Consider the following 20,000-nt stretch of genomic DNA (forward strand, 5'->3'; position numbering starts at 1 on the left):
TGCATCGATTACCTCTTAGAGAAGGATGTCCTTCGGTCAAGCAGAAGCTTCGTAGAACAAGTCCTGATATGGCAACTAAGATCAAGGAAGAGGTTCAGAAGCAGTGGGATGCGGGTTTTTTGGCTGTTACGAGTTATCCCCCATGGGTGGCCAACATCGTTCCTGTGCCGAAGAAGGATGGTAAAGTCAGAATGTGTGTCGATTACCGGGATTTGAATAGAGCGAGTCCGAAAGATGATTTCCCATTACCTCACATTGATGTATTGGTTGATAATACGGCTCAATCCTCGGTATTCTCTTTCATGGATGGTTTCTCTGGATATAATCAGATCAAGATGGCGCCAGAGGACATGGAAAAGACGACATTCATTACACCTTGGGGCACGTTCTGCTATAAGGTGATGCCATTTGGGCTAAAGAATGCCGGTGCTACCTATCAGAGGGCAATGACGACTCTTTTTCATGACATGATGCACAAAGAAATTGAAGTGTACGTAGATGATATGATTGCGAAGTCGCAGACAGAAGAGGAGCACTTGGTTAATTTGCAGAAGCTGTTTGACCGGTTGAGAAAGTTCAAGCTGAGGTTGAATCCGAACAAGTGTACGTTTGGGGTGAGATCAGGGAAGCTGTTAGGCTTCATTGTCAGTGAAAAAGGGATTGAGGTTGATCCAGCGAAAGTCAAAGCTATTCAAGAGATGCCTGAACCAAAAACGGAGAAGCAAGTCCGTGGGTTTTTAGGGAGATTGAACTACATTGCAAGGTTCATATCTCATCTAACAGCCACGTGTGAACCAATTTTCAAACTGCTTAGAAAGAATCAAGCAATCAGGTGGAATGATGACTGTCAGAAAGCTTTTGACAAGATTAAAGAGTATTTACAGAAACCTCCAATCCTTATACCTCCAGTTCCAGGGAGACCTCTGATAATGTACCTGTCAGTGACTGAGAACTCGATGGGGTGTGTATTGGGACAGCATGACGAGTCTGGTCGAAAAGAGCATGCCATATACTACCTTAGCAAAAAGTTTACCGACTGTGAAACAAGATATTCACTGCTCGAGAAAACTTGCTGTGCTTTGGCCTGGGCTGCTCGCCGACTGAGGCAGTATATGTTGAACCATACTACCTTATTGATTTCTAAGATGGATCCAGTAAAGTACATCTTTGAGAAACCAGCTCTCACCGGACGCGTTGCTCGTTGGCAGATGATTCTAACAGAATATGATATTCAGTACACGTCACAAAAGGCCATCAAAGGTAGTATTCTGTCAGACTACCTCGCCGAGCAACCGATTGAAGATTATCAGCCTATGATGTTTGAATTCCCTGATGAAGACATCATGTATCTTAAATGAAAGATTGTGAAGAGCCTCTTGTCGAGGAAGGACCGGACCCGGATGACAAATGGACACTGATGTTTGATGGGGCTGTGAATATGAATGGTAACGGTGTTGGGGCAGTATTGATCAATCCTAAAGGTGCTCATATACCTTTTTCTGCCAGATTGACGTTTGACGTCACCAACAACGAAGCTGAGTATGAGGCTTGTATCATGGGGATAGAAGAAGCCATTGATCTGAGGATCAAAACTCTTGATATATTTGGAGATTCCGCTCTAGTGGTCAATCAAGTCAATGGAGATTGGAATACGAATCAGCCGCATTTGATTCCGTATAGAGATTACACCAGAAGAATACTGACGTTCTTCAAGAAGGTGAAGTTGTATCATGTCCCCCGGGATGAGAATCAAATGGCTGATGCCTTGGCTACTTTGTCGTCTATGATCAAAGTTCATTGGTGGAATCATGTGCCACATGTTGCGGTGAATCGACTCGAGAGGCCTGCGTATGTGTTTGCAGCCGAGTCTGTTGTGATTGATGAGAAGCCGTGGTATTATGACATCAAGAACTTCCTCAAGACTCAGGAGTATCCTGAAGGTGCGTCGAAGAATGACAAGAAAACCCTGAGGAGGCTAGCTGGAAGCTTCTATTTGAATCAGGATGATGTGCTGTATAAGAGAAACTTTGACATGGTCTTGCTCAGATGCGTGGACAGACCCGAGGCGGACATGTTAATGCAGGAAGTTCATGAAGGTTCCTTCGGTACTCATGCCGGCGGACATGCAATGGCTAAGAAATTGTTGAGAGCGGGTTATTACTGGATGACTATGGAATCCGATTGTTTCAAGTATGCTCGGAAGTGCCATAAGTGTCAAATTTATGCTGATAAGGTGCATGTACCACCAAGCCCTCTGAATGTCATGAATTCGCCTTGGCCGTTTGCCATGTGGGGCATTGATATGATTGGGAAGATTGAGCCCACTGCTTCGAATGGACATCGCTTCATCTTGGTTGCGATTGACTATTTCACCAAATGGGTGGAAGCAGCTTCCTATGCTAACGTTACCAAACAAGTGGTTACCCGGTTCATCAAGAAAGAAATCATATGTCGTTATGGAGTTCCTGAGAGAATCATCACTGACAATGGTTCGAATCTCAATAACAAGATGATGAAAGAGCTTTGTAAAGATTTCAAGATTGAACATCACAATTCTTCTCCTTACAGACCGAAGATGAATGGTGTTGTAGAAGCGGCAAACAAGAATATCAAGAAGATTGTGCAGAAGATGGTCGTTACGTACAAGGATTGGCATGAGATGCTGCCTTTCGCTTTGCATGGGTACCGTACCTCAGTACGTACGTCGACCGGGGCAACCCCTTACTCCCTTGTGTATGGTATGGAAGCTGTCCTACCTGTTGAAGTGGAGATTCCTTCTCTGAGAGTTTTATTGGATGTCAAGCTGGACGAAGCCGAGTGGATTCGAACAAGGTTTAACGAGTTGAGCCTTATCGAGGAGAGACGGCTAGCAGCTGTATGTCATGGACAGTTGTATCAGCGAAGGATGAAGCGAGCCTTTGATCAGAAAGTGCGTCCTCGAAGCTATCAGATCGGTGATCTAGTTTTGAAAAGGATCCTCCCTCCCGGTACAGATAACAGGGGCAAGTGGACTCCTAATTATGAAGGTCCCTATGTCGTGAAAAAGGTATTCTCCGGTGGAGCCTGGATGCTTACAACTATGGATGGTGAAGATTTTCCGTCTCCTGTTAACTCAGATGTAGTCAAAAAATACTTCGCATAAATTGACCCGCTGGACAAAAAGAAAAAAAGAGTCCAGGCAAAAAAAGGGCATCCCGGCGAACCAAAAAACAGAAAGAAAAGGTTCGGGCAAAAATTAGGGATAAAATGAAAAGAATTTGTACACCCGGTAAGTCGAAAACCCGCAAGGGCGGCTTAGGCAAAAATGGGTATCCCGGTGGATTGAAAACCCGAAAGGGCGATCCAGCCAAAAGAGGGATTAAAGCGAAGACTACAGTCTGAGTTTGTCTGTACTTCATCGAGCTTTGTCGTCTGCCATCTCGAAAGATGTGATCCGTCCAGTCATTCTTCTCAGAAAGCAAGGAGTTGGGAGGAAAACTGATGATCTGTGAGTTATAACAAAATTGGGAAATAGTGGATGCCGTGTTCACATTGCCATTAGGATAGATTTTTCCTTTTGTGCGCAATTACCTCTTTCTAGGAGTTGCTTCCCAATGTATTTGCCTCTTCAGGCACATTTTCAATCAATAAAAGTCGTTATTCAGATAAATGGCTCTCTTGTTTTTTATTTTTTTTTACTGTTTTGTTTGCAAAAATGTCCGAATTTTTTGATAAGCATTGCATATAAAAACATGAAGGCTACACAATAACGTGCAAAAAGAAAAAACATTTGAAAATCATTTTGAATGTTGAGGACACTTGAGCGTATCTTGTCCATGTATCCCCTGGGGGCATTTTGTTGTGCTACTTTTCAGGTTGGCATCTGTGAGGACGTTTCCTCAGCAGATATTTTCCCCAAGCAAGTTTGGAAGCTATCAGAGCTATGTTCCCCTGCGGAGACGTCTGTGGATAGCGCCTTCTATTCCCCAACAGATCTAAGGATTGCCTATCCCCAGCAGGCCTGTATTTGCCAATTTCCTCCTCAAGTGAGGCATGTTCATTGAAATTTATCTCCAACATTTATCCTATCTGTGGACTGAAGGATATCCCCAGCGGAATTTACCTTTCCCCAGTAGCAGTGCTATTCTCCAACATGAGTGAGAAGTCGTTGCTCTCCCTACAGTGTCTCCCCGCAGAGTTGGAGTACCCGATCAGTTTTGGCTCCCCAGCCGGAGTTTTTCATCATTTTTGCATTTTTTGCATTTTAGTGATCATTGCATCCTCAAACTGCGTAGCATTCCCATTCAATATGGAGCATTACGCCATAGAAAAATTCAAACATATGCATTCATGTGTTAACCCAATCAGACCGTATCCCCGGCAGAGGCGGATCATTTCATTCAACATCAGCACAGCAAGTCTGCTACAGTTGCTCTTGACAGCATTCAGGATTGATATCCCCGCAGAGGTTTATTACCTCACCCGTTGGTGACAGAAAGTTTGTTTCTCCCCAGTGAGACCCCCAGCAGGTGGTCAACCTTGCCTTGACATATCTAAGAAGTCGTTCTTGTGATACCGGTAAGTGTCATACTAGCACTCGCGTGTTTTTGGTGTCGGTAAACACCATTGTTTCGGTGTCTGTAAACATCGAGTCTTTCCCCCAGTCATCAGTAAATGTCTGGTCATCATTTTTGGTGTCGGTAAACACCATTGTTTCTGTGTCTGTAAACATCGAGTCTTTTCCCCAGTCATCGGTAAATGTCTGGTCATTTTTTGATGTCGGTAAACATCATCTTTCGATGTCGATAAACATCGAGTCTTTTCTGCAGTCATCGGTAAATGTCAGATAATCCCCAGCTAGGGATCCCCAGTAGAGTCATCTGTAAATGTCCTATCTGGTTTCCAGTTGCAAATATTTGTTTTTTTTCCCTTAGTGAAGTGTTCCCCGGTCATCGGTAAATGTCTGGTCGTTTGTTTTGATGTCGGTAAACATCATCTTTCGATGTCGGTAAACGTCGAGTCTCATCCCAGTCATCGGTAAATGTCTGGTCATGCTTTGTTTCCTTGTTGATAAAATCAAGATCCCCAGAAGTCGTCGGTAAACGTCTTGTCTGATTACACCACAAAGATTTTGTTCCTCCCCAAGAGGAGACGCCATCGGTAAATGGCCCGGTATGCTTCGATATCGGTAAATATTGAATGCCCAGTTTTATCCGCCATCGGTAAATGGCCCCGTTTTCTTCGATATCGGTAAATATCAGATCCCCAGTTGCAGTAGCCATCGGTAAATGGTCGAGTTGAAGTTGATATCGGTAAATGTCAAGTTTCTTTGAAGCCACCATCGGTAAATGGTTTTGCTTCCTTTTACATCAGAAGTTGTTTCCCAGCAGCCATCGGTAAATGGTCTCGCTGAAGTTGATATCGGTAAATATCAAGTTTCCAGTTTCTAACCATCGGTAAATGGTTTTGCTTTTCTGAAGTTGTCGTGCAGCCGTCATCGGTAAATGGCGTGGTTCTTTTTATATCATATCCAGTTGGTGCAAATTTCTACGGTTCTTGGTATTCAATCCCTGTTTACCCTGAAAGTCTGACAGCCGTTGCTCTCATCCATTCGGGTTCCCAGCTGATTGAATAGGGGCAGCTGTAGCACCTCAAATTTGCACCTATCATTGTACATACATTCTCATAATAGGTCATAGCATAACATGGTCCACTGCATAGCATTGCATTGTCCCTTTTGCCCAAGTGCAAGATCATCAGGAGAATTAGGTCAAACTGATCAGGAGATCAGTCAACCAAGCAAGCAAGTACAAATTCCTTTGAGCCAAGGCCCTAGGGTTGGTCCAACATGTTCACATGACTTGGGGATCCATTTGAAGTGTTTAGGTCAAGGATTGGATGTTCAGAAGTCATCAGTCAATGCACAATCAGTCAGAAACCCTAAAAGTCAACTGTTGGTCAACTGTCCATTTAATCAGTGATTTGATGATGGAAATTGGTTTGAGAGAGCTTATTCATGTCCCAATAGGCCTCATATATCATGGCAAACACCATCATGGAAGAATGTGAAGCCAGATCAGAAATTTCCAAAAATGGAAACTGGACCTGTAACTGAAACTTACCAAAAATGGAAAGTCTTGATCCTCAAACTTACATCATGATACAAGCTTCAAATGAATTTTTTCCCAACATGAAAGTTGAAGATCTTGTTCTCCCATTTCCAAAAAGTCCAAGAACACTCAATTCCCATGTATGGTTGGCAAGTTATGATCGAATCATTTTCAGAAATTCTTGAACTTCAAAAGGCCATATCTCCCAAACCATTTGGCCAAATTTGGTGGGGTTTTTTCCTACAAGTCACATTTGACCTCATCTTTCCAAATATGTCATCCTCATGCACCAAAACATCACCATGCAAAATGGCCTTTTTGAACTTGCCTTAATTAATTTCAAGTGAGTTGAATTTTGACTTTTCAAAATAATCATTTTTAAACCATTTGGCCAATTGAAATAGTTCAGAAATGTGGTTTATGACTTGTTGCAAGCCCATTTTTATGCAGTACACATAGCCATCACCTAGTTGCTTGAAAATTGGAAAGAAAGTACACTTTTACCAACTCTACTCCACATTTTCATGAATCATGTTTAACACTCACTTATGCAATCCTAAACAGAAGTATATAATACATTTTTCTGTCAAAAAACCCTAGTAGCAGTCAGTGTGCATCACAGAAATCCACTCTCTCTCAAATTTCATCTTGCTTGCATTCTTCAAAATCTTCAAAACCCTCCAAAGACCACGACCATACCATTATTGCTGCATCATCCAAGCATCATCTCAGGCTCTTTGCAATCATATTTTCCCAACTGGAAGCTCCTTTTCTAGCTCTATTTTCTTCAAGCTTCAGCCATGGCAAGTGTAGATTCAAGCTGGATTTGAGTTGTTCGAGCCAAGTTTCTTCAAGCAGTCATCATTATCAACCATCAGCTTCATCTGTTTGAGCCAACATCATCAAAACAACAACGGTTTCATATTTTTCTTCCAAATCAAGTAAGGTTTCGACCACTTCTTTTCTCAAAATTTTGCCATGCCATGTGTAGACTTTACCTTGCTGAGTGTTATGAACTTGGAATCGTGTTAAATGGTTGATTGGTTTAGGAGAAATCTAGCTTTTAATTTTGAAATTCAAAGTGGTTTTTGCTTGATTCATGCTATCTAGTGTGTTTTAACGTAAATGAATGATAGAATATGTATGTGTGTTGTTTGAGGATCACGATGGTATAATCGATTTCATGTTCTGGGTGATTTCACTTTCCACGATTTTTGGAGAAGATGAATATGTTACTGTTGCTGTATAGCAAACCCTAACTTTCCCAGATTTTCTTGTTTTCACGTGTATTGCTGCTTGCTACACTGTTCCATTCCATAACAACCAATCAGGACATTTCCTTTTGGTGTGCTGTGCGCTGCATTTTGATAAGTGATGCGCATATTTACCAGATTGCCATCGGTCAACTTGTTGACTCACTAAACCATGTTCATTTTGTTCTTTTATTCCAAATTGATTACTCAACTTACAAAATTCATAACATCTTCAATTCAATTCCAAATTTCATGAAATTTTTTGCATCATGTCCTGTTTGATGTCTAGTATTTTATCATGTTTTTTAATGATTTTTTGATTGGCTGGATTTTTAATGGAATTAGGGTTTGTGACGTGTGCTCATATTTTGTACACTTTGCCAAAACATTTGTGAAATGGTGATACTTTATCCAATGGCTCCCAAATTTTTTGTGCTTAAACTAGACACACTCATGGTGATTTTGGTGTAGAGTTTGTGAATTTATCATTGCTGGTTTGTGAGTTATGATTTTTTGAATTAGGGTGTGACAATTTGTGTCACACCATTGATGTCCAACTTCATGATTTTTGGATCCATGCTTCTTGACCTTCAAATGAATTGATTTTTTGCATGAACCTACTCTTGTATGTTTAGTTTACATGTGAATTTTCTTGGAATTATTTGTGGCATTTCCTAATTGTTTGAGATTTTCTCCCCTGTTTAGTCATATGTTGACCTTTTGTGACACATGTTCCCATTTCATTTGTGAAATTCTCATAATTTATTAGATGGACATGAAATTTTACATGAGATGACTAGACATCCTAAACTTTGCCATGGTTTTAGTCCCATTCATTTGTCATACACCATCTCTGACTTATGATTTTTCTAAGTTGATGCATGTTTGGTTGACTTCTTTGAGCATGTTCAAAATTGCTTTGACTTTCTGATTTTCATTGACTGCCTTCCACTTGTCCAAATGAGATGAAATTTGACATGCTTACCATGTTGTGGGTTGTGATTGACCATGATTTATTTGGTAATTTTTGGAAATGTTTGAGATTGCTTTTGAGTTAAGTCTTGCTGTTGACTTCTATGAGTTTCTAAATGACATGCTTTGACCTAATTTGTTCATGAAATGATGATGATGATTGATATGAATGTGAAACCAAATGGTATTGTTTCTTGATTGTTTGAACATGATTTTGGATGTTTTCCCTTTGCTGTTTTGACTTTTTCATTCTCTTTTGACCCTAGGCTCGCCCTAGTGGTCCTGTTACTCACCTTTGAGCTCATGTTTTCAGGTTGACCAACAAATGACCAATGAGACCAACTTTTTTTTTGATTGAGCTTGCTTGAATATCATTGATTAACTTGTTTGTTTTGTAGGTGGCTTGGCTCACATGCCTTGAGCCTTGTGCCTTGCACATTCACTTGCTTGTGCTGACTGGTTGATATCTGTTTCATTTGATTTAACTTTGACTTGTATACTAACTGTGCTTGACTAGTTTCAGGTACTTTAGTTGCTCAGTTCCTTGTGAACTTTTGCTTTGCTTTGCTTATATAAGCAATTTGCATTGAGGTATATTTCTCATCTTCATGTAGTCTGGAAGACCTGGTCTGTTACTTGGCCAGGCAACTGTCTGAAGTCCTCCTTAAGAGGCAATGTTTGTGGATGTTTACTTTTGTCCTTGCATAGAGTCAAAGACCTCCTAAGTGAAGAGGCAATTGGCAGAACCAAGGGATAAGCAACCTATCCCCTGCTATTCTGTGTGTCATCTGCCTTGCTCACACCACTGTGTTGATGCATTGCAGATACAAACCCAAGATCTTGTACAATTGTACATTTGAGTCAGTTTCAAATGTGTAGAAGGGTTCCCACTTTCTGAACCCACACATTCTTGTCTTAAGCTCTCCCAGGCCAGGGATAAGAGCTGTGAAGTCTCATCTTCACTCACCTTTCATCTGCTTCACCTTAGCCCCTCAATGGCAAGGTTAAGAGCTAACACTACCCAGTTCCAGTGGTTTGTTTGTTGAGGTTGATATGACCCCTCGACTAAAACCTAGCCTTGATGTTTGAGCCCCTTGTTGGTGTGTTTATTTCATGCTGTATGTGCTTGTGTGGTGTGATTGTATCCCTAGGTTTGCTAGACTCCGCGTAGTCTCGTTTGCATGTCAATTAAGGTAGCACGGTTCCTTCGTATAGGACTTCCTTTCTTGCTTGGGCTTTCCTAAAACACAAACAAACATTATCCCCTCTTAAGGATACGTCAACTCCTTCTACTACAGGTGAGTAAGTCTCCAAAGGTCGAGCATCAGGTAGATTGCGCAGTGACGTTGTCCACTTAAAAAACACAAACCAACGGGAATAGTTTAGCCGAACTACGGTAACTCTGATTCTCATGTCCAGATGAGATACGTAGGCACGAGATGCGATGTCTTGTCGAGTTTGACTAACAACTAACACTAATTCTTTTCTCTCGCCCTCGTTGCGATTGAGACCTCCCCTTTCTCTTGCCCTAGTTGCAATCGAGACCCTTCTTCTTCCTGTGCAAGTTAGGTTAGGTGTGGCTTGCTTCCTGTGCAAGTCATGTTTAGGATAGGCTTGCTTCCTGTGCAAGTTAGCTAGAAACCTTAACTTAGGGACGACTTTGCATGACAACATCTAGGCTCGAGTCGTAGTCTCCCTAGTGTTGTGTCTCCCTTTGTTATCTGGTTAGGCTAGTCCTTTTTCCCTGCGTAGGGGAACTACATCGCCCTGATCTTCACACCAGATGAAGTATGTAGGCAGGAGATTGAGCTGATCTCTCCGGGCGCCCTTTTTCTTTTTGAGTGTGTGCTTGACAGTTATAGGCTCGAGTCCCCGACTCCCTATTAACTTGTTGTCTTGTTGTGTGCTTGGAAGCTGATGTAAGTCCATCGAGTGGCATTCGGGTTCCAGTGTGGGTTTGTTGGTTCGGATGCTGATGTAAGTCCAGTGATTGGCTTTCGGGCTCCATGTTTGCCTTTGCCTGTGTTTGTTTGTGTGCGTGTCAGCCGAGCTACGAATGCTCTGATTCTTCTCTCGTCCGAGAAGATACGTATGCATAGGATGCGATATCCTAGCGAGCATGTGTCGTCTCCCCAGTCCGAACTACTTCGACTCTGATGTCTATGCCTGATAGACTAAGTAGGCCCAGGATGCGATATTCTGCCGAGTCAGTTTCAGTCAGTCTCTTTTGTCTCTTTCAGCCAGTTTGTGTGTGTGTGAGCAGTGTTTTAGCAACCATTTTCCTTTCTATTGTGCGTGGATCCCGTCGAGTACGACGGATGCGTAGGGGTGCTAATACCTTCCCTTCGCATAACCGACTCCCGAACCCATTCTCTTTGGTCGCGAGACCATGTTCTTTCCTAGGTTTACTCTGAGCGTTTCCTTTCCCTCTTTTGGGATAAATAACGCACAGTGGCGGCTCTGTTGTTCTTGTTTTCCCGCCGGTTTTTCGCGTGATGCGACACTATCATGTACACTCGTCCTAGGGTCTGGCAGGGTAAACAGGTGTACTACTTCATGGTTAATTAGAAATTCAAACACATTTGGACCTAGGTTCCTAATGATACCGTTGTTGAAGCAAAAGTCAATATTCATTGGTCATATTCCACCTAAAGGGGTGAGCCTGATAAGTGGCTGTCTCAGTCCGATGGAATTTTCTATCATGGTCACTAAGCCTCCCACTAAAATTGGTCCATAGTCTTCCTGTGCCATACGATACAGATTAGCTATCATAAACGTAGCAGCGTTAATAGGTCGGGCATGTGATGCGCAGTACATTATGAAGAGTTCGTCTTTGGACACAAATGTTATGTTCCTTTCCAAACAAGGTGTGAGCTAGGATCTTATGAAAGTAACGAATCATAGGGTTATGAATATTCTCTGAATGCGTAAGGTCTGGCTCGGGATGGTCGTTTCCTGTGATGTTACCCCAGAAGAGATCTAATTGATTGTCTACTAACCTGTCTTCCTAGGTAATGGTAAAGGTATCAGGGCCATTAGTACATCCCAGGAGTTCAACCATTTCTCTGTGGGTGTAGCAGTAATCCATATCAAACAACCTAAAGGTGATTAGGCCTTTGTTAAGTCCAATACCATGGTTTGGCAGGTGCACTAGGGAGCTTAGGAATTCTAAGGTCAACCCACTGTAGGAACTAAATTTTCTTCTGATAGCAAAAGTGTCCCAACCTAGTTGGTTAATTTGGAACGTAACACTATCTCTTATACCTAACTTGGTCATGGAGCGTCCATCTGGGTACAACGTTAGTGTCAATTCTCTCTGCGCTAGAGCCTCAAAACGTCTCCTTTGAGCTCTGCCTCTGAAGACTATATCTATGTAATCTACTTGTTGCATTGTGATAGTCAGTAGCTAGATAAAATCAAGTAGATAATAGCATTAAGTTAGTAATGGTCAATAATACAGAAATTTACCGATTAACTTTATGAAAAATAAATAAAGAAGAAAACAAAGAAATGAAGATTAAGCAATAGTAGTAATTATAAATTTATGATAAAATTAAATGGTTAAAGACAGAGTGTGGGTTGTCTCCCACCAAGCGCTTTGTTTACTGTCGTAAGCTCGACAGAAATAGGATAAGTGCTATTCTTTTGAATGAGCCTGAGGCTCTGCGAGCTTAAGATTTGCAGTGAAATCATTGTTATCGTTGTTGTGGTAATATTTCAAACGTTGGCCATTTACTATGAATGGTTCGCTTGTTTTTCCTTTTACCTCTATTGCTCCATTAGGAAAGATATTGGTAATTTCGAAGGGACCGGACCATCTAGAACAAAGTTTTCCAGGAAAGAGTCTGAGGCGGGAGTTAAACAAGAGTACTTTGTCGCCTTGGTTAAACTCTTTCCTTAATATGTGATTGTCGTGCCACTTTTTTGTTCTTTCTTTATAGATTCGGGTATTCTCATACGCATCTAGCCTAAATTCTTCTAGTTCGTGGATATCTAATATTCTTTTCTCGCCCTCGGAAGTATAATTGAGATTAAGGGTCTTAATGGCCCAATATGCTTTATGTTCTAATTCTACCGGCAGATGACATGATTTTCCATAAACTAGCTTAAAAGGTGTGGTTCCTATTGGGGTCTTATAAGCTGTCCTATATGCCCACAGGGCTTCTGGTAATTTTGAGGACCAATCTTTCCTAGAGGTGGCAACTATCTTTTCTAAGATTTGTTTAATTTCTCGGTTTGAGACTTCTACTTGCCCACTCGTCTGTGGGTGGTAGGGTGTTGCTATGCGGTGTCGGACTCCATATTTCAGGAATAACTTTTCAAAAGTCTTTGAAATAAAATGGGAGCCACCATCACTGATGACAAGTCTCGGCACTCCGAATCTAGGGAAGATTATTCGCTTAAAGAGTCTAATTACCACTCGTGTTTCATTCGTTGGAGAGGTTATGGCCTCAATCCATTTTGATAGGTAATCGATCGTAACAAGGATATACTTGTTACCAAAAGAAGATGGGAAAGGTCCCATAAATCGATTCCCCAAACATCAAAGACTTCTACTTCCAAAATGCCTTTAAGCGGAATTTCGTCACGTCTAGATATGTTACTAGTGCGTTGACACCGGTAGCAATTTGTGATCGCGATATGGACATCTTTCCACAGAGTGGGCCAAAAGAGGCCGACTTGCAAGATCTTAGCGCAAGTCTTCGAGGTGCTTGCATGTCCTCCATAAGGAGCAGAATGACAGTGGGAAATTATTTTTTCTACCTCATCTTTTGGGACACATCGACGGAAAATGTCGTCGGTGCCTCTCTTGGAAAGTAGAGGCTCATCCCAATAGTAGTGTTTAAGATCGTGGAAGAATTTTTTCTTTTGTTGGTAGGTCAAGTCTGGCGGGAGCACTCTAGCTGCTAAGTAGTTGGCGAAGTCAACGTACCATGGTAATGTGGTTTGTGTGTAAATTGCTTCCACTACTTCGTTTGTTTTGGTATCCTTATGGGTTAACGCATCTTTAGCTGTATTTCTTTCTAATTGAGCTATGAGTCTTTCGTATAGAAAATCATTGTTTATAGGCACTCGTTCAGGTTCTATACCTTCCATTCTTGACAAGTGATCGGCTACGACATTTTCAGTGCCTATTTTATCCTTGATTTCTAGGTCAAACTCTTGTAATAGTAAAATCCACCTTAGGTGTCTTGGTTTGGCATCTTTTTTGTTCAACAAGTATCTAGTTGCAGCATGATCAGTATAGATAATTATCTTTGCTCCTACTCGGTAGGAACGAAATTTATCCAGAGCGAACACTACGGCTAAAAGTTCCTTTTCTATGGTGGCATAGTGAAGGAGAATTGCCATTCAAGGCGCAGCGGAATTTAAAAATTTCTCCTTTAATGATCCTTACGAATGGGCATGATCAGTGATAGAATCATTACCTCTTGTGGCGATCACGAACGTTGAACGATGACAACGTCTCTACTCAATCCACACGAACGGGTTCCTTCAATCTCAGTGCTAGCTGGTACGAATGAAGGCTTTGAGTGAGAGAGAGAGGGAAACGAAATTCCAAGTCTTCACTTGAGTGTTAGTCTGAGTGAGTGACAATGCTTCTACCCAAGGGGTTCTATTTATAGAACCACTTGTGTGGGCTTCAAGCTAAAAAGCCCACTTAAGTGTATTTTGGCCCATATCTCATAATATGCCAAAATCACTTAAGTATTTGGTACCTTACCATATTTCGTATTCCACTTAAGTGCACCGTACCTTATGGTGTTCCTTAGTTACTCTATTTCTCATCAATCCGTCCTTTGTGTGTGACCCTGTAGGTTTTCACGACGTTGGCAATTATATTAAATCACGCATTTAACATAATAAACAGTGAGCGGTATCTAGCAACACATCACTGCTACCCAAGACACGAAAATATCATGTGATCTGACAAAACCTCCTGTGATAATAATTATGTGTATAATTACCCCTTTGCCCTTATGTCTATATTGAACACAAGGTATAGACCGTGTCATCCTTGTCCAGTTCAATATTGGGCCCATAGACATTTATCCTGTTACACAGGATGGGAAAATTCCATCTAGGTCACTCATGTCCCTCAGCATGCTTCGTGGAGTACCCATCAACTGTCTTTATGGTTATCCAGTCACGGACAACGTTGGATCAGCAATAAAGCACTCGACTCTACATCTAGGGTCCATAGTGGTTTCAGGTCGAAGAGTGGTATACACCATTATCACCATGAGAATAACTTATGACACTTTGCATAACTTTCTATATAGTATTCTCATAGCGGGTCAATCCGGTATAAATATTACTCTTAATATTCATACCTATGTTTAAGACTTGATAACTTTTTATCCATGATCCATGAGATGTGATCATCAGTCTACAAACATAATAGTCTTAATGCTTTAATGTTATCCCACTTCACATTAAAGCTCGACTACAGATACTTTAAGAATAATGTCCTTATGTTTAATGTGATCTCATGATTAAGTCATACTTGATACATTAAACGGACTAGCTATTCTAGGGACTTTATTAATCAAACATAATAAAGAAAAAGCCTTTTAATTATTAATAAATAATTCGATACAAGTACCAAAAGTATTGGCCTCTAGGGCTTACACCAACACATAGTTCATCTGTGCAGGGTCTAGGGTTCTACTTGCATAGTATATAGCATGAAGTTTCTTGTCCCTTCTTTATCCTAAGACTACGCCTATAACATAGTCACTAGCATCACATGTGATTTCAAATGGTAGTCTCTAATCGGGTGGTTGCATGATAGGTGCGGTAATAAGAGTTGTTTTCAGTTGTTCAAACGCCGCTAGGCATTTGTCGTCAAAGATGAATTCGACGTCTTTCATCAATAAGCCAGTCAGTGGTTTGGTGATTTTTGAGAAATCTTTAATGAATCGCCAGTAGAAACCGACGTGTCCTAAGAAGCTTCTTATTTCTCTTACGGCTTTCGGAGGCTGGAGGTTTTCTATAACTTCTATTTTGGCCTTGTCGACTTCAATCCCCTTGTCGAATACTATGTGTCCGAGCACGATTCCTTGTCGGACCATAAAATGGCATTTTTCCTAATTTAGCACTAGGTTCACTTTTACGCATCTTTTTAGTACCATTTCAAGATTTGATAAGCAGCCTTCAAAGCTCTGTCCGCATACAGAGAAATCGTCCATGAAGACTTCCATGATGTCATCTATGAAATCTGCAAAAATTGCCATCATGCATATTTGGAATGTTGTGGGAGCATTACACAGCCCGAATGGCATTCGTCGGTAGGCAAATGTACCATAGGGGCATGTGAAGGTCGTTTTCTCTTGGTCGTCGGGATGAATAGGAATTTGGAAAAATCCCGAATAACCGTCTAGGTAGCAGAAGTGAGAATGCTTAGCCAATCTTTCAAGCATTTGATCGATAAACGACAAAGGAAAATGATCCTTCCTAGTGGATTTGTTTAATTTTCTATAATCAATGCACATTCTACATCCAATAACCACTTTTTGTGCTATAGATTCTCCTTTTTCATTGTTAACAACTGTACCGCCTCCCTTCTTTGGTACGACATATACTGGGCTGACCCATTGACTATCGGATATCGGGTAGATAATACCTGCTTCTAACAGCTTTTGCACTTCTTTCTTTACCACATCACTCAGAATGGGATTTATCCTTCTTTGATGTTCTCTAGAGGTCTTACTGTCTTCCTCTAGCATTATGCGATGCATGCATATGGAAGGGTTTATTCCTTTTAGATCTGAGATATTGTAGCATAAAGCAGTTGGGTATTTTCTCAAAACATGTAGAAGCTTTTCGGTCTCTATCTGCCTTAAGTCTGCATTTACTATTACAGGTCGCTCAAGTTCAGTGTCTAGGAATTCGTACCCTAGATTTTTGGGTAACATCTTAAGTTCTAGGGTTGGTTTCTTTGGGCAAGGCATATGATTGGGCGTTAGTGCTAGGCATTCGCTTAGGTTGTCATCTTGGTATTCCTTGCTTAAATTTTCATCTTCATAAGTAGGAGGCCTTGGAATTTTCAGTATTTTGGAGTATGATGTTTGTTCATTCTCCATCTCTCTTATGCATTTGTCGATGACATCTAGTAGACAACATGTGTCATCTATAACTGGCGCCTTTAGGAATTACGTTAAAATGAATTCAACCTTTTCCTCACCAACTTCAAAGGTTAGCTTGCCTCTTTTAACATCTATGATAGCTTCGGCTGTAGCTAGGAATGGTCTTCCTAATATAATAGGGATGCTGGAATCCTCTTTTATGTACATGATTATAAAATCAGTAGGAATATAGAATTGTCCTATGCGCACCGGAACATTTTCTAGCATACCTAAGGGAAATTTAACGGAACGATCTGCAAGTTGTACAAACATCCTCGTAGGTCTTAGTTCTCCCATTTTTAGCCTTTCTCATATGGATAAGGGAATTAAACTAATACTAGCTCCTAAGTCACATAGTGCTTTGTCGATGACAAACTTTCCGATTACACAGGGTATGGAGAAACTACTTGGGTCTTTCAGCTTAAGAGGCATATTATTTTGTATTATGGCGCTACACTCAGCAGTAAGTGTAACTGTTTCGTTATCCTCTATCTTCTTCTTGTTAGATAAGATTTCTTTGAGAAACTTAGCATATGAAGGCATTTGAGTAATGGCTTCTATAAAGGGTATTATGACATTCAATTATTTTAGAAGCTCTACGATTTTTTTAAACTGCCCTACACTTTTAGATTTAACAAGTCTTTGAGGATAAGGGATAAGGGGTTTATATGGTGGTGTAGGCACATAAGGTTCTTCTTTCTCTACGACCTCTTCGTTTTTATCTTCCTCTTGTTCGTCTTCCTTCTCAGTTACCTTACATGGATCTTGATGCATGGATGGGTTTTAAGTTCTAGGGTCGGTCGATCCGTCTAGTTCTGTCCCATTTCGTAGTATGATAGAATTTGCATGACCTTTCAGGTTTGGTTGCGGCTGTCCAGGAAATGTTCCTATAGGAGCAGCGGTAAGTGCTTGTTGTTGAGCCACTTGTGAGATTTGCGTTTCCAACATTTTGTTATGGGTGGCTAATGCGTCTACCTTGTTTGCTAACTGCTTGATTTTCTCACTAGTGTGTATGTTTTGATTTAAGAAATCCTTATTTGTTTGAGCTTGGGTAGCTGTAAAGTTTTCCATCATTATTTCTAAGTTTGATTTCCTAGGAGCATTTTGAGTATTTGTGGCAGCTTTTTGATATCCTGGTGGTACAACAGGTGCTTGATTAGATGCATGCAATGCATTATTGTTTTTGTATAGAAGTTAGGATGGCTCTTCCAACCTGGGTTATAGGTATTTGAGTAGGGGTTTCCTTGAGCATAGTTCACCTGGTCTGTGGAAGTTCTTGTCAAGAGTTAACATTCTGGGGCAGTATGCCCTTGAACTCCGCATATCTCGCAGTTTGGTGCTACGGCAACCACAGTGGCTGCTGGTGTTATGGTCAAGTTGTCTATCTTCTGAGTCAGAGCATCTACCTTGGTGTTGACATGGTCAATACTGCTCAATTCGTACATGCCGCCCTTCGGTTGAGGTTTCTCTACAGAGGTTCTTTCGCTTCCCCATTGGTAATGGTTTTGGGCCATACTTTTGATGAGTTGATAGGCCTCGTTGTATAGTTTATCCATTAATGCACCACCTGCGGCGGCGTCTATTGTCAATCTTGTATTGTACAACAGACCGTTATAAAAGGTGTGAATGATCAACCATTCTTCTAGATCGTGATGTGGGCATAGCCTCATCATGTCTTTGTATCTCTCCCAAGCTTCAAAAAGTGATTCATTATCCTTTTGTTTAAACCCGTTTATTTGGGCTCTTAGCATAGCCGTCTTGCTAGGTGATAAATATCGGGCTAAGAAGACTTTCTTCAACTTGTTCCACATAGTGACAGAGTTGGATGGTAGAGACTGGATCCAAGCTCTAGCTCTATCTCTTAATGAAAATGGGAAAAGACGGAGTCTTATAGCTTTAGAGTTGACACCATTCGCTTTCACCGTGTTTGCGTATTGCAAAAATACTGACAAGTGTAGGTTCGGGTCCTCCGTGGGACTACCTGAAAATTGGTTTTGATCTACGGCTGACAACAGTGAGGGTTTTAGTTCAAAATTGTTGGCTTCGATCGCAGGGGCAGCGATGTTGTTATGAGGTTCATCCTGTAAAGGGATTGCATAATACTTAAGAGGATGGTTTTGCACTTGTTCGGCCATCTCTGGTTGAACAACTGATGCAGAAGTAGGAATGTTAAGGTCAAGAAGATTTAGCTTGATACGATGTTCCCGTATCAAGTCCCGTATCCGGCGTTCTAACCTAAGATAACGCTCAGGTTCATCGAGTTGTAGCTTTAATTTCTCACCTTGAGAGTGAGTACTTGGCATACACTCGACATATGTAGAAAGGGAAAAAGAATTGTTTTCCTTAGTCTATACTGGGTAACGCTAGAGTTACGATATCGACTAAATTAGTCCCTGGCAACAGCGCCAAAAACTTGATCGCGACTTTGGTAAGTCTATGTGAATCGTGACTGCAAGTATGCAGTCCTATCGCGTAGTTTTAAAGATTACCGAACCCACAAGGACTAATAATCGAACGTATCATGGTTTAAAGTTACTATGTAAATTTAAGGCGAATGATTGTTCTAAGATTGGAGGGATGAAGAGAAATAACTATGAAATAGAATAAAATAAAGATATAAGATATATGGGATATTGGAATATAATACATTAAACCTCGGGGATTCAATAGATAGTTGGTGTAATCTCATTGGTTAAAATACTCTTCAGTAGAAATTATTTATAGAAATGACTTAGTCTCACACTCTCGTTTTTATTGACTCTGACCATACTCCTAAACCAGAGTGCTTGGCTCTCGCGGTCTCATTTTGAATTTAAAAGTATTTTTTGAATATAGATAAAGTCTAATTAATCCTAAAGCGCTCTCGTTGTGTTTAGGATTAATGCCTAGTTTCAGCTATCTAGTTAAAATCTCAAACTCTCGTTCTTGTTGACCGTAACCTTAGTTTGTTTTGTACTCTCGTACGAAAAACAGTTCGATTAAATTAAGAAACTAAAACCGGAAAAATAAGTTTTAATAAAAACTAACACCAATTATTTATTGAATCCCGTCGTCTCGACGATCTTTACATACCGATACCTAAGGTTTAGTCGGACATAGATCCGGTGACAGACATGGCAATTGAGGAATTAAACATACAGTAACGCATAAATAAATAAAATAGTAAACAATAATAAACCTGGATGGAAATTTAAGAACTGTAATTGAATCTTGAATCTTCATTTAAATAATTTTGGCCGGCTTTGGCAATGAATACCTCTTACAATTGAATCCCAAATGCGTAAAAATAATAAACCATAATAGTCCCCGATGTGGAGAAACTATCACTTTTACAATGATAAGAAACATCCTAGAAACTAAAAGAAAAATAATGCTGAAAATAATTAAGCGTAAACTAAAAAACTGGAAGAAGAGAGGAGAGAGAGTCCTCGAGTCTGAATGGTCCCCTTTTTATATCTTTTTCACATTCCTCAATTGTAGCAAGAGTAGTGGAAACCATGGCTAAAAGGGTGGAGGAAAAGTAGGAAACGTGGGGAGACTCGGTTGTGACGGTTGCC

At 40.8% G+C, this 20,000-nt stretch overlaps 1 non-coding gene across 1 annotated transcript; it reads left to right on the forward strand.

Annotated features, from left to right (window-relative positions):
- Positions 1-18,087: 18,087 nt before the first annotated feature.
- Positions 18,088-18,194, forward strand: LOC127099900 (small nucleolar RNA R71). The gene has a single exon (XR_007794362.1). It is a non-coding gene; the product is annotated as a small nucleolar RNA R71 (small nucleolar RNA).
- The last annotated feature ends 1,806 nt before the right edge of the window (positions 18,195-20,000 follow it).

Source organism: Lathyrus oleraceus, chromosome 6 (genome assembly GCF_024323335.1).
Source record: "Lathyrus oleraceus cultivar Zhongwan6 chromosome 6, CAAS_Psat_ZW6_1.0, whole genome shotgun sequence".
NCBI classification, from domain to species: domain Eukaryota; kingdom Viridiplantae; phylum Streptophyta; class Magnoliopsida; order Fabales; family Fabaceae; genus Lathyrus; species Lathyrus oleraceus.